The sequence below is a fragment of the Euprymna scolopes genome, chromosome 21 (genome assembly GCF_053919585.1).
Source record: "Euprymna scolopes isolate OS-2025 chromosome 21, ASM5391958v1, whole genome shotgun sequence".
In the NCBI taxonomy this organism is placed as follows: Eukaryota; Metazoa; Mollusca; class Cephalopoda; order Sepiida; family Sepiolidae; genus Euprymna; species Euprymna scolopes.
The window spans coordinates 100,273,706-100,298,447 of record NC_136502.1 but is presented as its reverse complement, the minus strand read 5'-3'; the positions used below and the strand labels follow the sequence as shown (position 1 = coordinate 100,298,447).

The 24,742-nt window shown below is 31.5% G+C and overlaps 1 protein-coding gene and 1 long non-coding RNA gene across 10 annotated transcripts in view; one reads left to right on the top strand and one right to left on the bottom strand.

Annotated features, from left to right (window-relative positions):
- The window catches only part of LOC145242628 (uncharacterized), a 109,289-nt gene extending 89,409 nt beyond the window's left edge, over nt 1–19,880 (top strand). Inside the window, exons 4-6 of one of the 2 annotated variants that reach the window (XR_013862781.1) lie at nt 9,704–9,757; nt 14,240–14,423; nt 18,727–19,880. This is a non-coding gene — a long non-coding RNA (uncharacterized LOC145242628). The remainder of the gene's footprint in view (nt 1–9,703; nt 9,758–14,239; nt 14,424–18,726) is intronic. The other variant, XR_013862782.1, reaches the window with a different exon arrangement.
- Nucleotides 1–24,742, bottom strand: part of LOC145242626 (uncharacterized) — a 377,218-nt gene that overhangs the window by 333,457 nt on the left and 19,019 nt on the right. The window lies entirely within an intron of this gene.

Genomic DNA, 24,742 nt, shown 5'->3' with positions numbered 1-24,742 from the left:
TTGCTTTCTTAGAGTTCCACACCATTAATATCTGCAAGAGAGAAATGAAACTTTAAGATCATGAATGCATAAATTCAGTCATCATAATGATGTAATCCTCTCTGGTCGATTTTGGCGGAATTAAAAAATAGGAGGCATTACTTTTGGAACATTTCTCATTATATATATATATATATATATATATATATATATATATATATATATATATATATATACACAGACACACAAACTTGGAAATATATGCATATTACAATGTCACTACTATGATTGTGCATATCCAATGACGACAGTACTCACTGTTAGATACTCAAAATCAAATTTTAAATTGGAAACATTTTAGGTTATGATCCTGCCTCTACACTTTATACACACACACAAAATTAAATTGGGAATGGCGGAAAATATTCATGAGCATAAACTTAACTTTCTTGTATTAATCTGTTAAATTGTTTCAAGCTAGATAACTGAATTATTTTTATGAACTATTTATTAATGCAGATATCACAACTTGAATATTATAGCTTATTAATCATAAAGATTAATCCGTGATAGATGCTATTCAGCTGACATACCAATTATAACTAATGTAATGATAAATCATTTAAAGGATAATTAAGTACTAAATTGATGAAAGTCTTAAATTGCAAAGAGATTACATGTATAGGTGTATTTATTTCAACAAGCTTTTCATTATCGTTGAAATTTTTTTTAAATGCTAGGAAATCATCCCACTATATTTTTTTAATGCCCTTCACATCTTTGATTCTACTTCTTTTTTTTTTTTTGTTCAATCCAAACACAAGAGACATGGCGTTTCTGATTAAGGGTCAATCTGCCCATGAATAGTGTCACTTAATGTAATCTTTATATTGTTATTGAGATAATAGATAGACACATGGTCCACAATTAAATGACACATTAATTATTATGATTATATATTCTGCTTAACTAGTAAAGTTAGTTAACAGATAAGACGATGCAGATACTGCACCTTTCTTAGTATGAATTTTATTTTTTCTTTAATGGGAAAATGATGCTAAAGAGAATAAATTCCACACACCCACGTGTAGCTTCTTGATTGCTCATTTCCTTAGAACAGAAATGTCAACCTTTGATAATTGACACTTTATTAGCTTTTACTACACAATGCATAGTAAAAAACTTCTTAAAGATTAATCACTTATGTATTCCATAAAGTGATAATACTAATCAAAACCTAGGCAGCTGTTCATCGCATTGCATATAGTTTCATTTAGATTCTATCAAAATCTAATAAAGATTTGTTTTTAGTATTTTCTAACATAGCTGAACAACTTAAAGTGATATAATTAAAATTAGTAATTTGAAAAATATCAAGTCAATTTCAAAACTTTTTGAACTTAGCCTCATAAGTATTGCCCTCTACCTTTTCTCCACGTTAAAAAACGACCCTGGTGTCCAACTCTGTCTCGTGGGGAGGCATTGTAAATAGGTACCTTACTATCACCTCAGTTGTAAGAAGATTAAATTGATTATTTACGGTTCTTTTTGCCAGTATATTTTAATCATGAACATTGTCATGTTAAAAAAAAAGTAGATTTTTTAAGATTATGTAAAAGAAACATAAAATAGTAATTTCTTTTGTAATACAAGTTTTTATCTTGCTGCATTTTTGGTAAGTCATATTACAAAAATCATTATACTACTATAAACATACTTATACTAGATTAGCTGTACCTTGCCCGGCATATTTTTATTTATTTTTCAACTATGGCATTCGTTTTTTTTTGTTTTTTTTATATATATAAAATTATTTTTTACATAAGATTTTAAAAGTTAAATTTAATTATTACACTATGGTTTCTTTGTAATAAAATTAATATTAATTTAACCAAATTCTTATAATACTATATCTAATTTTGTTAAAATATCATTTTAATGAACATTCATAAAATTAATCTTTGAAGAGATGAGAATTCGCTAATAATTTTAAGGCCAGTTTAAATGCTTACAAATTATTTTCAAATTTTCAAGTAACACAAAGTAATTCATTCTATTTCCTTTTCAATGATTAACAAAATGGTTAACTTGTTAAAAAAAAAAAGCTGTCTCACAATTTATTAATATAAAAGATAAAAATAAAATTAATATATCACTATGAGAAAACAACAAAAAAAACATGAAAATATTTCAAACCAGCGTAAATTTTGTAATGAGGTAATCATGAAAGAAAACACCTTGCTTAAATGTTTTTAGTAACACCTTTAAACATGAAAGTGATTGCATTTATTCACAATACAAAAAACTAATAGGCAAGTATTTGAAATGAACAGATTTGAACAAAAAGTACAAATGTGAATGTTTGTCAACAGAGATATTATTACAGTAGATTTGGTTTGAATAAGTTTTAAAAAGTAAGCAAAAAGAAGGGCAAGTTGCAATGGATAGAATGATGAGAAAAGTGAAATAGTAGATGAATAAAAGAACAATAAAAATACACAGAAAGAAAAGGTGTGTGTGTGTATAAAAGCGCGAGGAGGAGTCACAGGAAGAGAAAAAGAATAAGCAAAAGTTAGGAATTTACATGTGCATCTGGTTATGCTAAAAACGCTCTAGTGATTGTCCCATATCAAATAAGAAAATAAATGCATGAATGTGTAGATAAATAAATTTTCAAGTTGTTAATGCTGAAATATTTATGAGAAATGAGAATCCAATTTTTTCTTTCATTCTTCATTCATCCTTTTATTCATTATGGAATCTCTAATCTTTTAGTAACCCATTGGGACAGGATGACCTTGTTGTGTGTTCTACATTCAAAAGCTCTCAGGTCATATAGCTCCTCTGCTGATCCCATAGCTGACAGACACACAGACAGGGAGAGAGAAGGTGGGGGACTATGGAAGGAGGTATAGCTTAGAGTGAATGGAGAGAAAAGGATTTGCTGGTATATAGAATATTTAAGGCCAAAAATTCTTTAGTTCTTCAATCTTATTTCCCCCACCTACATACTTTCTTTATGATGTAGTCTGAGGTAAGCAAGGAAGCTTGAGAGAGAGAGAGAGAGAGAGAGAGAGAGAGAGAGAGAGAGAGAGAGAGAGAGAGAGAGAGAGAGAGAGGGGGGCAGAGAAAGAAAGGATAATATGTGCAGTCTGGCAAAGCAGCAGCAGCAGCCCAGTTTCCCAGAATAGAATCTATGCAGTAGTAGATGTGGACTATGATGTCAGCTACTAATTGTCAACAAGCCACCACCATTTAGATATTATTGTTAGTTCTCTGTCGTTTCTCACAAGCAAATTCGAACTCTATATTTCACACATACATGCATTAATATTTTTTGAATTCAAGTTTCTGTAGGGTTTTATTTCTATTTCAAATATTTTTTTCACTTTCCCAAATATGTTCTCATGATTAAAAGTTTAAAAAAATATCATCATGAGCCACATCAAAAAAAAAGTTCACTAAAATGATAATAATCACAATCTAAAAATTCAGCAATTAATTCTTATGCATATTTTTTCCACAACACCAAAAGCCATCCCTATAGCATGTTTCAAAAAACATTCTTACATTCTTAATTATTACAAAAATTATTACATTTATTCTGGTATTTTTGCTTTTTTTAAAAACGTCTTCAAAGTAGAAGGGTAGCAACCATTTTCCCTCCTAATAAAATATTTACTAACATGCCACCCCTACACACCGGGTTATTTTTTTACATAGAGAACAAATTATTACTGCACTGCTACATTCTATGATTCTGTGATTTATATTCTGTAATTCTGGTTGCTTGATAATTATTATATTTGGGGTAATCGCATTAACTTTAAACAAACATATTCAACACTGTTCATAGACAAGTACAATTCAGATGTCGATCTTTTTATTTTATTTTTTAAAATTACTTCAGATGACATAGTTCACTACAGACTTCTTTAAATAACATAAACAAAAATTTACTTACACAACATATCACAACAAAATAAAGTGTGATTTCTTAGTAGAAATGAACAACATTTTCTTTTAAATATTCTGCATTGAATCCTTTGTCAATAAAAAACAATAACACAATCATTATAATAAAAACAAAGTAAATATTATGACTAAACATTGTTTACTTGGATTCTTTGTTAAAGAATAAAACATTGCATTTCTGAATCTAAATAAATGCTTTCCATTTACTCTATTACTCATGAAAAATATTTCAGTTCTAAAAGGATTTATTGCGCAATTTTTTCACTCCCCTGCAGAGGGTCACTGAATTGAAACAAAATTTTAAATTGCCTCAGTATAGAAAGATTTCTCCTTCACATATTATGATTAAACATAACATATTACATCTCTTATTATAAATAGTTGCTTGCTTTCATTCTACTCGCTATATTAATTGTGGAAAATGTCTCAGTCTGGAAGTATTTCTAGGTATTTTTTTTTTTCAAAGGAGGCATCACTTATCAAGACCCAGAGGCCACTTGACGATAAAGGTTAATAAGCATACAGTAGTCAATGGGAAAATGTCATAGTAATCGTTAGTAGTGGAAATTATGTAAATTGGATTACTTAAGGGGATGGCTCATAAAGAACTTGTACATGTTGAACAAAATGACCATATGCAAATCAATATAAAATATATTTGCAATTATTTAGATTTCTATCTTTCCAATGTTTATATCATATGCTTTATTTCATATTTTTTAGTTTTGGATATAAATGAGGTGGGGGAGAATGTACTATTCTACATTTTTAGGGTTTTTTTTGGGGGGGGGGGGAGTTTCCTCAATTTTGAAATTAGCAACCACTTGACAAAAAAGACCATGAAAATTCCTTGGATAGAAAACTGTGCATAATTGTTAAAATCTTTTGCAGAAGCACAAACATTTTTAAATCTTAATGTAAAATTCATAGATGTCCATAGGTTACTAAATCTGTGGACATTTTAAAGGAATCCGATTGAAAACATACATATAAATGAATAACATACTTGCAAAGTTTGATTAAATTGTTGCAATCATCGAATAATTAGATATTAAAGAATTGTATCAGTTTTAAATTGAAAAGGATAGGAATAGAAAACAATTTCTATAATATATTTTTTATGTTAACCTTTTTCTATGTAGGTTAGTTTGGATTAATTGCCTCTCTCTTCTCAGACAAAAACTAGCAATTCTTTTTTTTTTTTTTCATTTTAAAGGATATGAAAGCTTTGTTTAATTTGTTGGCATTATATATATATATATATATATATATATATATATATATATATATATATATGTATGTGTGTGTATATATATAAATAAATACCCGTTCACATACACCTTTAACGATAAGGCTTGAACCTAGAATTAGATAGAATCGAGCAAGTGCATCGACAACGGACAACGCCAGACCCAAAGTGGGTTTCGATGTACTGCATCTCATCAGTGACGTGCTCCGACATAGGCGCGAACCCAGGTCGTCGCACTCATGAAATGCAGTACATCGAAACCCACTTTGGGTCTGGCATTGTCCGTTGTCGATGCAATTGCTCAATTCCATCTAATTCTGGGTTCTAGCTTTATTGTGAAAGGTGTATGTGAACGGATATTTACATATCTATCTATAATCTCCTCTTAATGTCTAATATATATATATATATACAGTCCTGGTCAAAATCATAAGACCACTTAAGAAAGTAAGCGTTTACGTATATTATCGAATTTTTAATCAAACAAATGGTTGAAACCATTGCCAAAAGGGAAAACATGATGGAAAAAAAAATGAAATCTGCTTCATTCAAAACCTTAACCCTGATCTAATAATTATTTAAAAAAAAAAAAAAACATTTTCACCTGGTCAAAAGACCACTGATAATTTATCTAACAAAAGGCAATTATAAATTACTAAAAAGGGTCTCAGTATATAGTATAGCCTCCATTATTACAAATTACTTCAAAAATTCTCTTTGGCATGCTTGCGAATAAGTTTTTTATCAGTTGCGAAGGAATTTTATCCCATGTACTGAAAATTGAATCAGAAAGTTCCTTTATCGAATCATACTGGGTTCCATCCTTGAACACTTCTTTTGCCATCCATCTCCAAAGATTTTCAATGGGATTGATGTCCGGATATCATGCTGGATGATCTAACAATTTTATATTATTTGAAGAAAAGTATTCTCGTGCTTGTCGAGAAGTGTGTATCGCAGCATTGTCTTGCTGGAAAATCCAATTTCTTCTACACAGACGTGGACCTTCAGTCCTGAAAGAAGCATTATTAAGCATTGAAATGTACTTCAATGATGATTGCCGGCCTTTCACTACTTGCAACTTTAGGGTCCCAGCTGACGAGAAAGCACCCCAGATCATTAAAGACCCTCCTCCACTATGCCGAGTTGAAAAAGTCTCTTTGGGCAAATTTTTATCATGCCAATAGTGTTGAAATCCATCTGGACCATCTAGATTAAACTTTTTCTCATCAGAGAAAATTACATTTTCCTACTTCTCTTCATCCCAAGTCTGGTATTTGGCGGCATATTTAAGTCAATTAGTTTTGTGCTGTTCAAGACGTGGTTTCTGCAGTCTCTTTAAATGATTGAAACCCTTCATTTTCAGATGCCTTCTGATAGTTTTAGGACTACATTTTGCTGCTGTTTGGCTTTTCAATCGACTTGAGCTCATACTGGAGTTTTTTTTTTAAACTTCTGATACGGCGATCCACTGATGGGGTTATTTTTTTGGTCGACCTGGACTCTTTTTGTGCCCATATTGATCTGGATTTTTTAAAAAATTTGTGATGACCATTTTGCTACGATTCACTTCGTTTGCAATGGATCTATGGGAGAGTCCACCCCTATTAAGCTCAAAGATCCTTCCTCTCTCAAACTCTGATAATGGTTTCCCTTTTGCCATTTATAATTTAGTAAGATGTTTTTTATCCACTAACAAGTTGCTCTTAGTAACATAGAAAGCTTTTCGTATTCATTTTTTCAAAACTAGCCGATTTTATTAAAGTGGTCTTATCATTTTGACCAGGTGAAAATGTTTGTTTTTTAAAAAATAATTATTAGATCAGGGTTAAGGTTTCGAATGAAGCAGATTTCATTTTTCCCCATCATATTTTCCCTTTTGGCAATGGTTTCAACAATTTGTTTGATAAAAAATTTGATAATATGTGTAAACGCTTACTTTCTTAAGTGGTCTTAAGGACTATATATATATATATATATATATATATATATATGAATATATATATATAAACAATAACATTACTCTCTTAACATCAAGAAATATTTTAAGCAAATAAGTTGAGGACATTTAGGACACTACAAGGATTATAAAAGCAGGTTTTCCTAACACAATAGTTAGATTCATTCTTTTTTATTTTGTTTTATTAAACAGATTATATATATGTTCATTAAATTAAACATAAACGGAGGATTTTTAATTAACAGCTATACCAATCTAGTTAACTCATGAGATCAGAAAACGGTGCAGATAGTCAGAATATTGTAATAATAAATTTAAAAGATGTCATCTGTACTTTAAATTACAGTACAATCTATATATCTATAAAAAAAGTGTCTGTCTGTCTGTGTACATTTCCCTACACAATAACTGTCAATTTTCAGTCTACAGACTCAAAATTTGATATACAGGGTAGTGAGATTTGGAAAAAATCTTTGTAATTAGTTTTCAGGGTAATGAGATTTAGAAAAAATCTTTGTAATCAGTTTTCAGCCAGAAAACTGTTCTGTCTGCCTGCTTCCCCCTTGACTACAACTTGGATGTCTTCAAGTCCAACATAAACAAATTCCTGATGAACCGCCTCCTTAAGTAGACACTTTAAATATCCACACTAACATACTGTACTTACAATAACCCTTATCCCTCAGTGGCTTCTGGGCCTTGATAAGTGGAGACCAGGTCAGGTAGCGAAGATACTATTGCAAACCGAGTCAGGTAGCGAAGATACTATTGCAAACCGAGTCAGGTAGCGAAGATACTATTGCAAACCGAGTCAGGTAGCGAAGATACTATTGCAAACCGAGTCAGGTAGCGAAGATACTATTGCAAACCGAGTCAGGTAGCGAAGATACTATTGCAAACCGAGTCAGGTAGCGAAGATACTATTGCAAACCGAGTCAGGTAGCGAAGATACTATTGCAAACCGAGTCAGGTAGCGAAGATACTATTGCAAACCGAGTCAGGTAGCGAAGATACTATTGCAAACCGAGTCAGGTAGCGAAGATACTATTGCAAACCGAGTCAGTTAGCGAAGATACTATTGCAAACCGAGTCAGTTAGCGAAGATACTATTGCAAACCGAGTCAGGTAGCGAAGATACTATTGCAAACCGAGTCAGGTAGCGAAGATACTATTGCAAACCGAGTCAGGTAGCGAAGATACTATTGCAAACCGAGTCAGGTAGCGAAGATACTATTGCAAACCGAGTCAGGTAGCGAAGATACTATTGCAAACCGAGTCAGGTAGCGAAGATACTATTGCAAACCGAGTCAGGTAGCGAAGATACTATTGCAAACCGAGTCAGTTAGCGAAGATACTATTGCAAATCGAGTCAGGTACTGAAGATACTATTGCAAATCGTGTCAGGTAGTGAAGATACTATTGCAAATCGAGTCAGGTAGTGAAGATACTATTGCAAATCAAGTCAGGTAGCGAAGATACTATTGCAAATTTTACAAACAATAGAAAAGATAAATTGTTCATGGAAAACAATGTTCAAGCAAAGCAACATATGTATTCTTCAGATACGGCTCCATTGGAAACAACGGGTAAAAATTGCTGAATTTAATCACAGTCAACAGACAAAAATGCTGAATGGTCAAGTCATCCAAATTTGGAAGTTGTTCTGGAAAACATAAAATATCTCCACAAATCGTTGTTAGAGCTAGTTAATGTAATCAGCATGAAATAATAGTGCAGTTAAATATATCAAATGCAGTTCATTTTTTATTTTACATAATCATTTATCAATGAGAAATCTGTGTTTAAAATGAGCAACACGTTTGCTCACAGTTGATCAAAAATAAAGCATTGTTTGGAATTTTTTGAATACAACAAAAAGAGATTTTTTCATCAGTATGTGATAAAAGATGCAACATGTTTCCACTGCTTTACTAGCAAAGAAAATTAGACATCAGCTGCAAAAACACCAGCAGATGAAAGACATCCAAAGTGGCCAAAGATGCAAACATCAGCAGGAAAGGTTTATAAAATACTTGAAGGAATGAAGAATCATTAATAGCAAATATTAAAAAAAATAAAAAAAGATTAAAAAAAAGGCCATAGATGAAAAAAAATGTTTTCACCAAGACAATGCACTATGTCACAAGTCGATCGCAACAATGGCAAATTTTACCCCCAAATTTCTTCTACACCCAGATTATTCTCTCGATCTTATTCCTAGATAAGATAGGCTGTTTGTAAAATTTAAAGAATGCTCCAGGGAAAAAGATTTGGCTTCAATTAAGTGATAATTTAGGTGTATATAAGGAGAAAGATAAATTGTTTTACAAAAAAGGGCATCAAATTGTTAGAAAAACATTGGAATCATTCTATCACCTGAGAAGGAAATGATGTTGATGAATAAAGTTGTATTTTGCATAAAAGGCATTCTTTTATTAGTTAGGTCTGGAACTTACTGTGTGATGTGTAAATAACATTAACTTAATTTAGATTATATAGGGCAACGGTTTCACATGCTTGGTATGCTTTTTTATTGGCAGCTAAAAATCACAGTTTTCAATGAAACTTGACAAGTCTCCATTACTACTACAAAGGTAAGTGAAATATTCACCTACACTAAGTCGCTTCTGATATTTACCTCTTCCAAAAAGAATTATGAGAAAGAGTCCAAAATAAACAAAAAAGTCTCTTCTGAAAGCCTCAAAATGTTCTAAACAAAACTATGTTCGCACTCCATCTGCCTCCTAGCCACCAAATGGTTTCATCTGTTTGTACGGCATAAGTTATTTAAAGCCGAAGCACAAAACTAAACAATTTGTAGAATGTGATTAATTTACAAAAAATTTCAGATTCATACCTTTCCCAACACTATTATGATCATTATAGACTGCAAGGTTGATTCGTTCACTCAATAATCATTCCATTAAATCCTTAATCTAATAATGCAACATAATAGGTCATAAGAATTAATCTAGCATGTCTAAAAAAGCAAAGAGTTGATGCAGGAACACAACAATCTAAGATGCATGTTTATCAGAGAGGCGGTAGCACTCTCTATATAGGGATGGCCCGTACACGCCTATATACGCCTACAAAACAAAACTATCCAAATCTCAACTAAAATCAACTTATAAGTTTCAAAAAGCACATATTCTTACAGAAAAGTGTCTTACGAATCCAGCGAGTGTCAGAACATCGGTTAAAATGTCAAAAGAGAGAAAAAAAAAAAAAAAGGGTACAAAAATGGCCAATTGTTCTTCTTTCTTCTTTCTTCTTCTTTCTTTTGAGACGATGTATCTCGGTGTACGAACGGTCTCTGACAACAGTTCAAGCATCAATCGACTGCTCTTTACACAGAGAAGTGCAGTGACCCATCGCTTTTTAGCTAACTCCATAATTAAATAAGATTACGTGTAATAACAAGTTTTAAACACTATATACCCAATGTAGACAAACCACTTCGAACACGGAACTTCTCTCAAAAGGGACAGCTCCAAATAATACACCGGATACTCACAGACGTTCCAGTTTGCCAGTGGCCTATATTTCTGGGACACTGAATATTTGAGGTGAACGTTAAGGTTTTTTCTTTAAACAGTAACCCACCAGCGTTAATGAAACCATGAAATCTTTATCTCAGTTGATCAAAATTGTTATAAGATTAACCTATCAGCAAGTACGACGTCAAAAAACAATGTTATAAAAACAAATAATTCTTCAGATTTTGGACTGTAAAATATGTACAAAATGTCAATGCTGTGACCAGGATTCGAACCTAAGTTAGCACGGCCACAACGTGGGGTCCTAACCTCTAGACGATCACGGCTAACACTGACGTCTGTCGCTCTTGGCAGAAAGACACATGACTACTGTCAAACTATTGAAAAATAAGGAGGAAACTTGAAATTCTCACGCATGCGCAAAAATACACTATAGCAACCATTGTTAAATGCAGCTGAATCTCTTCGCTCGTAGATCAGACCAGTTCTTCTAAGAACTCACCAAACGCCAAAGGAAATAAGTTAAATTAACCGCAAAAGAAACTGCAAGAAAGTCAAGAAAAATTTAATAGTGAAGGTATGAACATTTTAGAACTTTATAATACTCTAACTGTTTTATCAGAGAGGCGGTAGCACTCTCTATGTAATATAGAACCGATGGAGGACCAAGAGGCAACTCCTAAGGCCCAAAGACCTAAAACCCAGCAGAAGCGACCTGCTACTAATGGAGGCGGCAATGAGCCGCCTCCTAAAAAAGACAATACTATCATGAATGTAAGTTTAAAAATAAGACTGTAAGTAAAAATACTAATTAACAAGAATAAAAAAGCATTGAAAATGCAAAAGGATATAGGGATGGTATGCCAAAAAGTATACAAACAAGATAGCTATGAATGGCTAGGCACATGTAAATAGAATTGCATCCAAAGTATAGCCCTATAGCTTTTTACAACTGTAATGATGGCACGGAATGAAGATTGGAGAAAAGCTATAGGGCTATACTTTGGATGCAATTCTATTTCCATGTGCCTAGCCATTCATAACTATCTTGTTTGTATACTTTTTGGCATACCATCCCTATATCCTTTTGCATTTCCAATGCTTTTTTATTCTTGTACAATATTTAGATGCACACATTGTCAAAATTTGCATTTACTGAACATGATACGAAGTTATACAAACTGAACTGAAAACATAAGTAAATACATATTGCAAAGACATTGTTTACTCTTAGAAGTCTCATAGAATTTGGATATTTGCTCCACTACCAACATCTGAAAGATGTGTGCAGTAAATTAAATTCTCACTAAATTCTCATTAAACAATAAAAATTTATCTTCCTCTTTGAAGCATTCGATAACTGGATTAACAATAATATTAAGATAAACTAAAAAAAGTTTTGCATGACATTTTTTTTTCAAATTTTTTTACAAAGGAGTCGCCAATTATCAAGGTCTGGAGACCACTCGAGGATAAGAGTTACTGAGCGTACAGTAGTGAATGGGACAATATCGTAGTAATTGTTAATAGTGGAAATTCGGTAAATTGGATTACTTAAAGGGATGGCTTATTAAGAACTTGTTCACACTGAACTTGAAGATGATTATATTGTAGTCAGCTGAAAAGCAGGGAAACAAGAGTTCCACAGGTGTGCAGTTCTAGGAAAGAAGCTTTGTTCATGGAATCTCTGTTTGGGTTAAGGCACAGATAAATAGTGGGGGAAATTCTTGATAGCGGTTTCCATTAGAGGAGTGTTTATCATGAAAGTTTAGTGAGCAAGGACCATAGATTAGAGCTCAGAGGAGCATTTGCCATGAAAATAATGATAAAACAGAAACAGGCTTGCAACGTCTCTTCTGTGGGAAAAAGGTTGCTGGGAAGAGAAAAGAGCATCCCTCACTAGGCTACGAAATCTATTTTGAACTTAGTCAATGCAGACATTGTTTTTTCTTTTGCATTTAAACAGGGTTAAGAGATTTTTTAAATAGTTTTTGTTTTGTACTTTGTATTATTTACTTGCCATTTTTTTTTTTAAATTAAATTTTGTTTTGTACTTTGTATTATTTACTTGGCATTTTTTTTTTAAATTAAATTTTGTTTTGTACTTTGTATTATTAACTTGCCATTTTTTTTTTAAATTAAATTTTGTTTTGTACTTTGTATTATTTACTTGGCATTTTTTTTTAAATTAAATTTTGTTTTGTACTTTGTATTATTATACTTGCCATTTTTTTTTTAAATTAAATTTTGTTTTGTACTTTGTATTATTTACTTGGCATTTTTTTTTTAAATTAAATTTTGTTTTGTACTTTGTATTATTTACTTGCCATTTTTTTTATTTAAATTAAATTTTGTTTTGTACTTTGTATTATTTACTTGGCACTTTTTTTTTAAATTAAATTTTGTTTTGTACTTTGTATTATTTACTTGCCATTTTTTTTATTTAAATTTTGTTTTGTACTTTGTATTATTTACTTGGCATTTTTTTTTAAATTAAATTTTGTTTTGGACTTTGTATTATTTACTTGGCATTTTTTTTTAAATTAAATTTTGTTTTGTACTTTGTATTATTTACTTGCCAGTTTTTTTTTAAATTAAATTTTGTTTTGTACTTTGTATTATTTACTTGGCATTTTTTTTTTAAATTAAATTTTGTTTTGTACTTTGTATTATTTACTTGCCATTTTTTTAATTTAAATTTGTTTTGTACTTTGTATTATTTACTTGGCATTTTCTTTTTAAAATTAAATTTTGTTTTGTACTTTGTATTATTTACTTGGCATTTTTTTTATTTAAATTTTGTTTTGTACTTTGTATTATTTACTTGGCATTTTTTTTTTAAATTAAATTTTGTTTTGTACTTTGTATTATTTACTTGCCATTTTTTTATTTAAATTTTGTTTTGTACTTTGTATTATTTACTTGGCATTTTTTTTTTAAATTAAATTTTGTTTTGTACTTTGTATTATTTACTTGCCATTTTTTTTATTTAAATTTTGTTTTGTACTTTGTATTATTTACTTGCCATTTTTTTTTTAAATTAAATTTTGTTTTGTACTTTGTATTATTTACTTGCCATTTTTTTTATTTAAATTTTGTTTTGTACTTTGTATTATTTACTTGCCATTTTTTTTTTTAATTAAATTTTGTTTTGGACTTTGTATTATTTACTTGGCACTTTTTTTTTAAATTAAATTTTGTTTTGTACTTTGTATTATTTACTTGGCATTTTTTTTTAATTAAATTTTGTTTTGTACTTTGTATTATATACTTGGCATTTTTTTTAATTAAATTAAAACAAAAATCATTTTTCTTCAAATTTTTTTAGCGGTAGTTGATGTAGCTGAGGCTTATGCAAATCACAAATATTTTATTTTTAAATTGTAAACTGCTTGATATTTTTTCCAAATTCATAGCAGTGGGCCAACATCAGTGTTTTTTCTTTTCAAACTCACATAAATTATGGCACAGTAAAAATAATTAAATTATAATAAATTCTTTCTATTTTGTTAATTTTAAAATTGAATTAATTTCAGTTTATTTCATTTTTAAATTTTTTCTCTTTTATCTTTGAAGGAGACTTAAAGAAAACTTCTGAAATTTATGGACTGTGCTGAGATAACAACCTACAAAGTAACATGGCCATTGCAACAGACTGAAAAGAGAAATCATTCTAGATTGAGGGAGCATTTAAGAAATTTCTGAAAATAGCTTCTTTTTGCATCCAGTCTGCCAAAGAACCTGGTGGGGAGGTGGTCATGTACTTATTTTTTAGAGTGATTACATTTTCATGTTTTTATTTGTTTTTTGTTAAGTAGGATTACTGTATCTTTTGTTTTTGAAATAGTTACATTAAAGTAGTTACCAAATGCTCTCTTTTATATACTCGAATAGGGGTATCGACGTTGCCCTTGATGGAATTGACATGTTGTAAAGTAATGAAAAATTGCTCAATAACGTTAGTATAGCAGGCATGCCCAAATGGAACTTCATTTCTTCTATTATTTGCAGACCCAAGTAATATTGGGTATCCCTGATAGTCTATTATATAAAAGGCAGTTGTCTGCATTTGTATATCCAGCTAAAAGTTAAAAAAAAAAAAAAAACCCTACAAAATAAACAACAACAAAGTTGGTATATTCTTAATCAGCATTGCACTGGATGAATGTTATCTAAAATTTAGAAACAATTATTCATTCTTTGGGAGTCAATTGGGCCAGGTTTGGTGGGTAAGTGTGTTCTTTTATTTCTCCAATGTTATCTATTATATAAATGAGAGGTGAATAACTTACATTAATATTATTTTCAATACATTGAAATAAGAGAGAGGAAGAGGCTGGGCAAAAGTGAAAGAAGAATGAAGCATAGGGTTATAGAAAACCCGGAAAGTAAGGTGGAGAGAGAGAGAGAGAGAGAGACAGACAGACAGACAGACAGACAGATTGAGAGAAGTCGAAATAGGAGTTTTAATATAAAGATGTAATGCACAATAGAAATGAATAATTATTTATGTTGATATGGTAGTGAAATGGAAGGATTTAATAATTTGTCGGAAACTTTCTTTCCTTATTCTTTTCTATTACCAATAATTCCAGGGCAATACATTTTGGTAGAAAGAAAATTAACATAAAAATTAAAATACTAATTAAAATTGGTTTTAATTGCCCCTCTATACATTTTATATTATAGACTAAAAATTAATTTTTTGCTTCATTTGAAAGCAGAGTATGCATATCTTATGAATATGTGTAATGATATATGGAGAATGAGAAACAAATTCTTAATTGAAAATAATAAAGTTCTCATAGATTCATTTACAGCAAAGCATACACACACACACACACACACACACTTCGACTAGGAATTGCTTCCATTTTATCTTTGCACAATGTTTCTTTCAGGATGTAACGACAAAATTGTCGCCCTAGTAAAGACGACATGATACTATTTCCATTTGATGAAAATTGGTTTTCTTTTTTTTGTTGCAAACCATCTACTAGCTGGCCAGTTGTTTACAAATCCCAAGAGCGACAAGAGCCTGCTATCATGTCTGAAAGTGACAATGTTCAACGAGCGAGATTGGTGATGAACTGCTCTATAACTCATGCTCTCTACCAATCCAAGTTATGACAACAGAACCATTGCCAACACCGTCAAAATGCAAATCCGGACAGTTCAACACTTGAGGGCACAGCTCAATGCACCGGACGATCCTTTTGAAGTGGTAGAGTGGAAAACCAAAGCCAAGGACACCGCCAGGTAGACCCGGACCAAAGAGTTCATCAAAAAGGTCCAGACAATCATTGATGAAATTCCCCAGTGGCCTATTCAGCAGATTGCAAGAGATTTAGGTGTCTCACACACAACTGCGAATGCATGTATGAAGGAGGACTTGAAGTCAAGGTCTTACAGGTACCAGACAAGCCAGATCTTGATGAAGAAGACAAAGAACCTCAGGCTAATCAAGTCTGTCAGGTTGCTCAAAAAAAAAAAATTAAGCATCCCAAGAAGCCAAACATGCTCTGGTTCTTTTCAGGCGAAAAGAATTTCTGGCGGAACCAGGTGCACAACAGCCAGAACAATCATTGGATTGCCACGAATATCAGGGATATGCCTAGAGTTATGAAAACAAAGTTTCCGGTTACGGTTATAGTCTTTGGTGTGGTTTCCAGTGAGGACCACATCATGCAACCTCACAGCTTTGAAGCCGGCTGGAAAATCAACACTAAAGTGTACCTGGATGTGCATGCAATCAGGTGGCCGCTAGCAGATTCTGGGTGTGGCAGTAGGACTTGGTGCCAACCCACAAGTCCAAAGAGACCCAGGCTTAGCTTCAGAAGGAGTGCTACGACTTTGTACCCTTCTCTCACTGCCCTCCTCTTCCCCCAATCTGAACCCGCTGCACTACTTTGTTTGGTCATATGTCCAGAACATCACCAACATGACCTCCCACAACACAAAGCCAGCTTGATAATCGCCATCCACCGAGTATTTGCCAAACTCCCGCCGGTACTTGTGGAAAAGGCACGCTCCCAGTTCCGGACCCATATCAAAGCCATGATTGAGGCTGAAGGCAGCTACATTGAATAGATGTCAGGTCTACTACATAATCAAGTTATGTGATTTGATTTTTTCAATAAAAGTTTTAAAATAAAGCTGTAGTGTTGTTTTCTTTATGGCGACAAGTTTATCGTTCCATCCTGTAATTCATTTTAAGTCCCTTCTGATAATACTAATTCCGGTTAACAAAAAATTAAAATGGAGCCATTCACTAATCACCTACATAGAGATATGTTTTTAATTCTACATTTAACTATGCAGCTTTCATATGAACATCTCTATTTCTTTAACTGTAATATTAATGTATTGATTTTTTACAAATAGTTGTTTATCATGATATTAGGTCAATTAGATTATTGTTTACTTATAATGTATAAGCAACAGTTCCACATAGATTTATTAGGCCTTAAATCACCTTAAATTAAACAAATATTTTCAATGATTCTTCTGTCATCACATTTAGAAAAAGACTAAAATATGTTAAAAATATTTTTTTAATAAAACTAACAAAATATATGCTCCCACCGGAAGCATATTTTTACTAGGCTAGGGGAATTAGATAATTGTAAAAGAATTATGTATAATACAAGGTTAAAGTAAAATAAATTGTATTGGGCTATTTAAAATAATTTCCAACAATAATGATCTATTTTTATTATTGCTTATGTTTGAATTTATATTTCAGAAACATAAATCAAATCTGATGTCACTCTAAAGCAGTAGTTATTTTAAGGTAATGTTTTAAGCTCTATAAGATTAAATAGATCAGTTGGTAGACTGAAGATCTCAAGGGTTCACCTTCAATTTTTAGTCATGACATGGGCTTTATTTGGTGAGAATTATGTGCTATTAATGTAATATTTTCTATTTCTAATAGTTAAGATCTCTGATATTTTGAAGTGAGATTAATTTTGCAATGTATTTACTACATTTAAAATATGACTGACAAAATTTATTTATATAAAAATCTATTTCTTAAAAAGAAAAACAAACTTTTTTCACTTAAATGAGAAAATATTGTAAATATTTTATTCTAAGAAATTAATTGAAATAATAGATGAATGAGCGAGATGGGTGATAGTATTTATCTTTCCCATGGTAAGAAATATGACACAAGGGTTGAAAAGTGGGATTGAAGAGTCAATGCATCAGAAGAGGAGCATGCAAAAAATGTCTGAACAACTCCATTGGCATTAAAAATACACTAAACCGTTCCAAAAGAGAGAAAGCAAAGCTTGGGAAGGTGCACCGCCTATAACTGCACAGGACCAGTATCATACTGCAATCAAACAAGGAAAAGGCCATTTCAGAAATGGCCTAAACTCTGTTTACTAAGGAAACAACTCCAGAGGCATGGGATCAAGTGATATAAGGGAATGATCAATGAACATACACCCCACACACACAAATTTCAAAATTAATAAAATTTAGCTAAATTTTGAAGATCTGAATAATTCTGTCTTTCGGTTAAGGTTGCTGCACCATGGAACAAACTGCCAAAACAGTCAGCTTGTAGACAACCAAACAATTCAAGGTAGTACTGGATGCATCATAAGTGCTGATTTTTGGATAATTATCCGTAATTTGAACAGTAAAGGATGCATGGGGATGCATTTCTGGTGTAAGATATCATCAACCAGAATTTTAATATACCTTTTGAAAAGTTTTTCACCAAATACCAAGCTGTGGTCTCCATGGAAACTAGCAAAAACATGTTTGATAATTGCTTTTGTCTCATAAGAAGAAACGTTATGTTAATGTGTCTGCTTTGAGGAATAACCTAGAGGTAGTAACAATGTTTATTCTTATACAAAATTTAAGTTGCCTTGGATAAAACATTCAGATAGTATATAGATTTTTGAGGGATGTTCAATAAGTAATGCCCCTGATCCACTTCTAGTTGTTGGTTCTAGTTGAAATTTTGCATATGCAATGATTTATATCCTATGGGATTATATGGCAAATGACAGCTCTGAATTAATTGTCATTTTTTTTATTTACAGGTGAAATGGAGTTTGGTGAATGTTGCATAGTGATCCAGTTTTTGCATTTGATAGGATGCACATCACAGGAGACTTTTGATGAAATGAAAGAAAAATATTCTCCATTATATGGCTGTGCTAGCATTATGAATTTAAACATGGCTGGAAATTTGTGGAAACAGCTCCCAGATGTGGTCAACCTCTCCCTTCTGCCATTGATGAGGCATTTTCCAGTCAAATTAAGACCGCCATAACAAGTCAAGATTAGTATAGTATCTGTAGAAACTATCAGTCATGACCATTTGTATGCATACGGTGTCTGCCAGATAGATTCTCAGATTGCTGACATGCACAAACACATTGAGAACTCAAGAATAAATTTGGAGATGATCCACAAAAATGAGTTAAAATTTTTCAAAACACTGATCACAGAGGATGAAATTTGGGTTTAATACTATGATCTAGAAACCAAAGTCTAGTCAATGCAGTGAAAGCATTTGAACTCACTCCCTTCCAAGAAGGCAAGGGTGCAACCCTCAACTGACAAGATCATGCTCTGTTTTTTTTAGAGCAGGACAGAATAGTGATGACAGATTTCCTGGCAAAGAGTACGACAATTACAGGAGTTGATTATGCTTCATTTTTTAAGAAATTAAGAGAACAAGGCAGGGTAAGGCAAACTTATTCTCCTCCTGCAAGACAATACTCCAGTCCACAACGTACATGTCGCCAGATCAAAAGCACAGGGCATGTGGCCATGAAATCCTCCACCACTCTGCTCTCCTGAACTTGCACTCTGACTTTTAGCTCTTCCCAGCCATAAAGTTGTTTTTGAAAGGAAAGTGTTTCCCAGATGATGCATCTCCTATTTCCAAAAGCACGTTATGGTTGAGGGACTAACTTGGAGTGTTCTACAAAACCAGTAGTCTCCAGAGTTGCATTAACCATGGGAAAAATGTGTAACTCTGAATAGAAACCACATCGTTTAAAAAAGACTAATAACTGCGCCAAGTTTTATTGCTCTACTGCTATGAGAAGTGGGTCAAGGGCATTACTTATTGAATACCCCTTCTACACATTTAATTGTTTTTTTTTTTGTTTGCTTGTTTTCTGGGGGGTTTTCGTGGCTCGTGCCACTTTGCTATTTTTTGCGAATAAATTTAATTTGATTTGAACCCTGAGTCACTAAGGTTAGCAGAGGTTTACTAAAAAATATAAGAAAAACAATATGAATTTCCAGCTTCAAATATAAAAAATGAGTGTTTAGAGTGTGACTACACATAGATCATTTTTCATGAGATTTAGTACAAACTTACAAATTTGTCACCGAATAAAATTAATATTTTGAAAGAGAATTTATAACAAAAAATAAGTTGTATTGAATAAGTTCCATTAAATGCTACCAGATTATATTTTAGGCAGTTTTGCTAGGAGTGTCGCTAGAATTTTCCTTAAAATAAAATAAAAATTGCAATTGTTAGTAACAATGTGAGAAGTTCCATTCTTATAAGTTAGATTATATAAAAAATTGATTTGGAAAATGCACGTTGCTCCACACACACAAAAAAATCTATTAACACAAACTTGTTTTAACAATAAAGCAGAAGAATATAGCAATAATTTTATAGGTTATAAATGATGTTAAGTGCTAGATTGGTTTGATTATAAATATCGCCTTTCATTCATCAGTCCTTGAAATTGAAAGTAAGAACATATACACTTCCTAAATATCAGACAATCATCAAGTGTAATTTTCATTCTTCTCCTCCGGCAAAGAAAGGTAAGTATTTGAACAAGTGTGCGAGCCATTAGCAAATTGACAAAGAATGTTTTTCTTTTTGTTATGGCAATGTCATTGAAACTGAGGTGAATACACAAAAGAGACAAATGCTGTCATTAGCAATCAGTCTTTACAGACAGAAGAAAGTGACTCTTACACTCATTTGCAGTCTGCTTATATCTATGAAAAGTTCAATTTAACTTTAGATATTTTTAAATAACAGATTTCAAAACAAGAAGCTAATAAACATAATTCTATCACTAAAATCAGTTAAATGATAATCAGTTAGAATAAAGGAACACTTCCAACATTACATATCGAACAAAAGGAAATTTGTGCAAGAATTTTAAGAAAAACAACAGTTTGCACATTAGCTAAGTATTTAGCAATGTTATAATGAGAAATAGCAAAAGAATAAATATGATGTAAAATTTCATGTTAATTTGAGATCAATCACTTGCAAAACTGTAATGTCACTTCTTTTTAAAAGATAAAAGTAATATCTTATTGGAATTAGGATAGGGGGGGTCATAAAATTTACACATCTTTGCCAATGATTTAAACAATTTATTAACACGCGAAAATAGAAGTAAACAATAACACTGAAAAATGTAGCAAAAACTGATATAAGATTTGCATAAATCTCTCCCAAAAATGTATTCTTATCATAGAAAAATACAAATACTGATTGAAAATAAACTTTCAAAATTTTCATTTATCAACGTTTAATCAATTAGATACTAAAAATGTTTTCTCCTCCATGATTGTATAATTGTTTACTTTTTCTTAGATAAACTGTAATGCAATGATTCAAGTAGTTTTTAGTGTGTGTGTATATATATATATATATATATATATATATATATATATATACTTTGAGCAAGATGTAAATTAATTTTAGTAAAATATATTTTTCTAGTGAAATCTTCAAATACTAATAAATAACTAAAATATAAAAATTGACACTTATTTTAGTTTGCTGACTACATCATCATTAACATTAAATATGGACTGATGGTTTTTATATTTTTTTATGAATGACACTTCCTTGAAGAATCTAAAAGTCGCCAAATATTTATGGTATATGCCCAGGATTCCTATTAAAACATGAGTGAAAAGAGATGACAGATATTTGATTAACAAAGTGAAAAGGATTCGTTTAAAACAATATTACAATTCTTACACAAAAGTTGAATAAAAATCATTTGAAGAAATTTTTTTTTTTTTTTGACATTAATTAGTTTAAAAAGAAAATAGTCTTTCCAGTATAAAACACTAGTGGGGGGTACCCAGCGTTGACCGGGTGTTTAGAGGTGTGTGTGCTCGGCCGGTGGAGGAAGGATGGGGGGGGGGGTAATCAAAACATAAGAATAAGCGAAGTAAATATTTTTAAATATTATATAAAAAAAAAGTTAAAACTTAAAAAAATCGAAAAAAAAAAAAAAAAAAAAAAAAAAACTAACGGAAGGCAAACTAACGATGTTAAATGTAAAAATCGGAAAAAAAAAAAAAAAAAAAAAACGAACGTTAAAACTCCTTTAAAAAATCTGAAAAATAAAAACCCAAAAAAAAATAAAACACGTGAAAAATGGCTTAAACAACCCCGTTTCAATATTAAAATTTTAAAAAGCAAAAAAGCGGGGAGGAGGGGGGGGTACCCGGCGTTGCTAACGTAAGGCAAACGCGAAACAGAAAAACAAACGTTATGTGAAAAATGGCTTAAATAACCCTGCTTCAATATTAAAATTTAAAAAATCGAAAAAAAAAAAAAAAAGAAGACATCTCACACCACGATTCGAACGCAAAACGTTTAGATAATGAGGCCGCACTCTAAGCAACTGAGCTAAGACGACATCGCCGAAATTGTGTCAGTTTTTCAAATCTTTAAACTAAATCAGGTTAAGACGTCGTTTGCGCATGCGTAGAATCGAACTCGTCATGAGAGGATGGTTTTTGCTGACCCCTACCTGTATAAAACTGCTGATTTCAGGGTGAAGAAATTAATGCTTTTCGCCAATTTTTCGATATTTGTCGACCGAAGGTTGGAAGTTTAAAATGATAGCAATCTGGCAAAAATCCGTGACCCGTGTCAAAAGTCTTTGTGAGACATACAAACACACATACATACAAACAAACAAACACACATACATTTTCACTTTTATATATATATATATATATATATATATATATATAGAAGATTATAGCAAAGTATAATGACATGGAAACATTATGCTATGCTACTTCAAGAAAACGAGAACACTACTGACATATTTATGACTGTACATATAACAGCAAGTATATTTAGAAGTAAAAGCAGTAGGAAAAAAGCTAATATTGTTTGAAATCAGAAAAATAAATGAGTTTGATTTTAAATTTGTATATTCTTGTTTGTTTGAAAAAGATGTTTGTAAACGAAGCAACAAAAACAAAGAAAAGATTGAAATGCACTATAACTTCTTTTGAAATGTGAGCAAGAAAGGAGTTGTAGAGAAACAATTTTATAGAGTCATAAAAAAACAAAAAACACCCTTAAAGAGAGACTAACCAATGATGAAAACATCAAATATTGAGATCAAAGAAAACTGCACATTTTGCAAGGTCATTATACCTCACTATTGAAAAGAACAATTTGGTTTGTATTATTATACACATAGATTTGAAAAAATTCTCAAAAAACAAATATATAACAAATAAATGTTATCAAAGGTAAGATAAGTTACTTTTCTACCTAACTGGATAATTTTTTAGTGTTTTTATTTAATGTAACATGTTTAATCAGCTTGGAAAACATACAGTGTTTACCGATATATCAGAAAATTTAAAATGGCGCCCGACTCTCTGATGAACACAGTAAGTTTGGGAAAATGAGTTAATAAGAAACTACACAAAATACTGTTAAAACCCCCCCAAATATATGTCAGCCCATGTCACGGTAACATATTGAGCGAGTTTCTAACAGTATTTTGTATAGTTTTTTTTTATATTTTTAACTCATTTTCCCAAACTTACTGTGTTCAAGAGAGAGTCAGGCGCCATTTTAAATTTTCCAATACATCCGTAAACACTATGTTTTTCAAGCTGAATAAATATATTACATTTAATAAAAACACTAAAAAATTATCCACTTAGGTAGAAAAGTAACTTATCTTGCTTTTGTTATATATTTGTTTTTTTGACAACTTTTTTGAATCTATGTGTACAGTAATACAAACCTGAACTATCATATGGACACAACTGCACGTGTGTGCATGTGCATTTGTGGTTTGATTAATAGAAGTTGTTTTGTGAACAGGCTTCTTTCATTAGAGAGTTTGACAAAGATAAAGATGGAGAAATCATCTGATTGAATAAGACACACAAAAAGAAAACATGATTTGAGCCAGAAAAAAGTTGGTGGTTGACACATTACCTTGTAAGTTCCGGATTTAACTAATAAAACAACTTTTAGGTAAAACGCAATTTTATTCATCAACATCGTCTCCTTCAAGAGTGATACACTGATTTTAATGCTTTTCTAACAATTTGATCTTTTTTTTTTTTGTAAAATAATTTTTCACCTCAAAATACACCTAAATTTACAATATTACTTCTCCATTGGAGTCAACTGTTTCTCTCAAGCATTCTTTTGAGGTCTGCAAACAGTTAAGTCATTGGAGGCCAGATCTGAAGAATAGGGTAAGTGCTAAAGCAATTCAAAGTGCAATTCATGTAGTTTTACCATAGATTTGTGACAAAGTGAAATGTCTTGAAGAACACTTTATTCTTCTTCATTTATAGGTAATTTTTAGTGATTCCACATGCTGTTGTCCACTATGCTGACTGACAATTTGACTCGTCAAAATTTAATGGTGGATCCATGTTTCATCCATTGTCAACATACTTAGGCAAAAACTCTTTTTATTGTGTTAAAACAGCTGCAAACAACACTCTTAATTGTTAAAGTGTTGTTTTTCATCGACTGTGAGCGCAGTATCCAGTTGAACACATTTTCTATCAAATGTTCATGCAAAATAGTGAATATTTTGACTTCTGATATACTTCCAATGCTTTATTACACAACTTCAATTCATGACCAGCCAAAATGAGTTTAAGACTTAGGGTGTTTTCCTGGAAATCTGCCGCATTTGGACAACCTAGGTGTTCAGTATATTTCTGTATAACCATGTTTAAAATAATATTGTAACTGTTATTTCTAATGGAGCAGAGTCCAAATAACACTTACCAAACCATTGCTTTGTTTGAATAGTATTTTTTCTA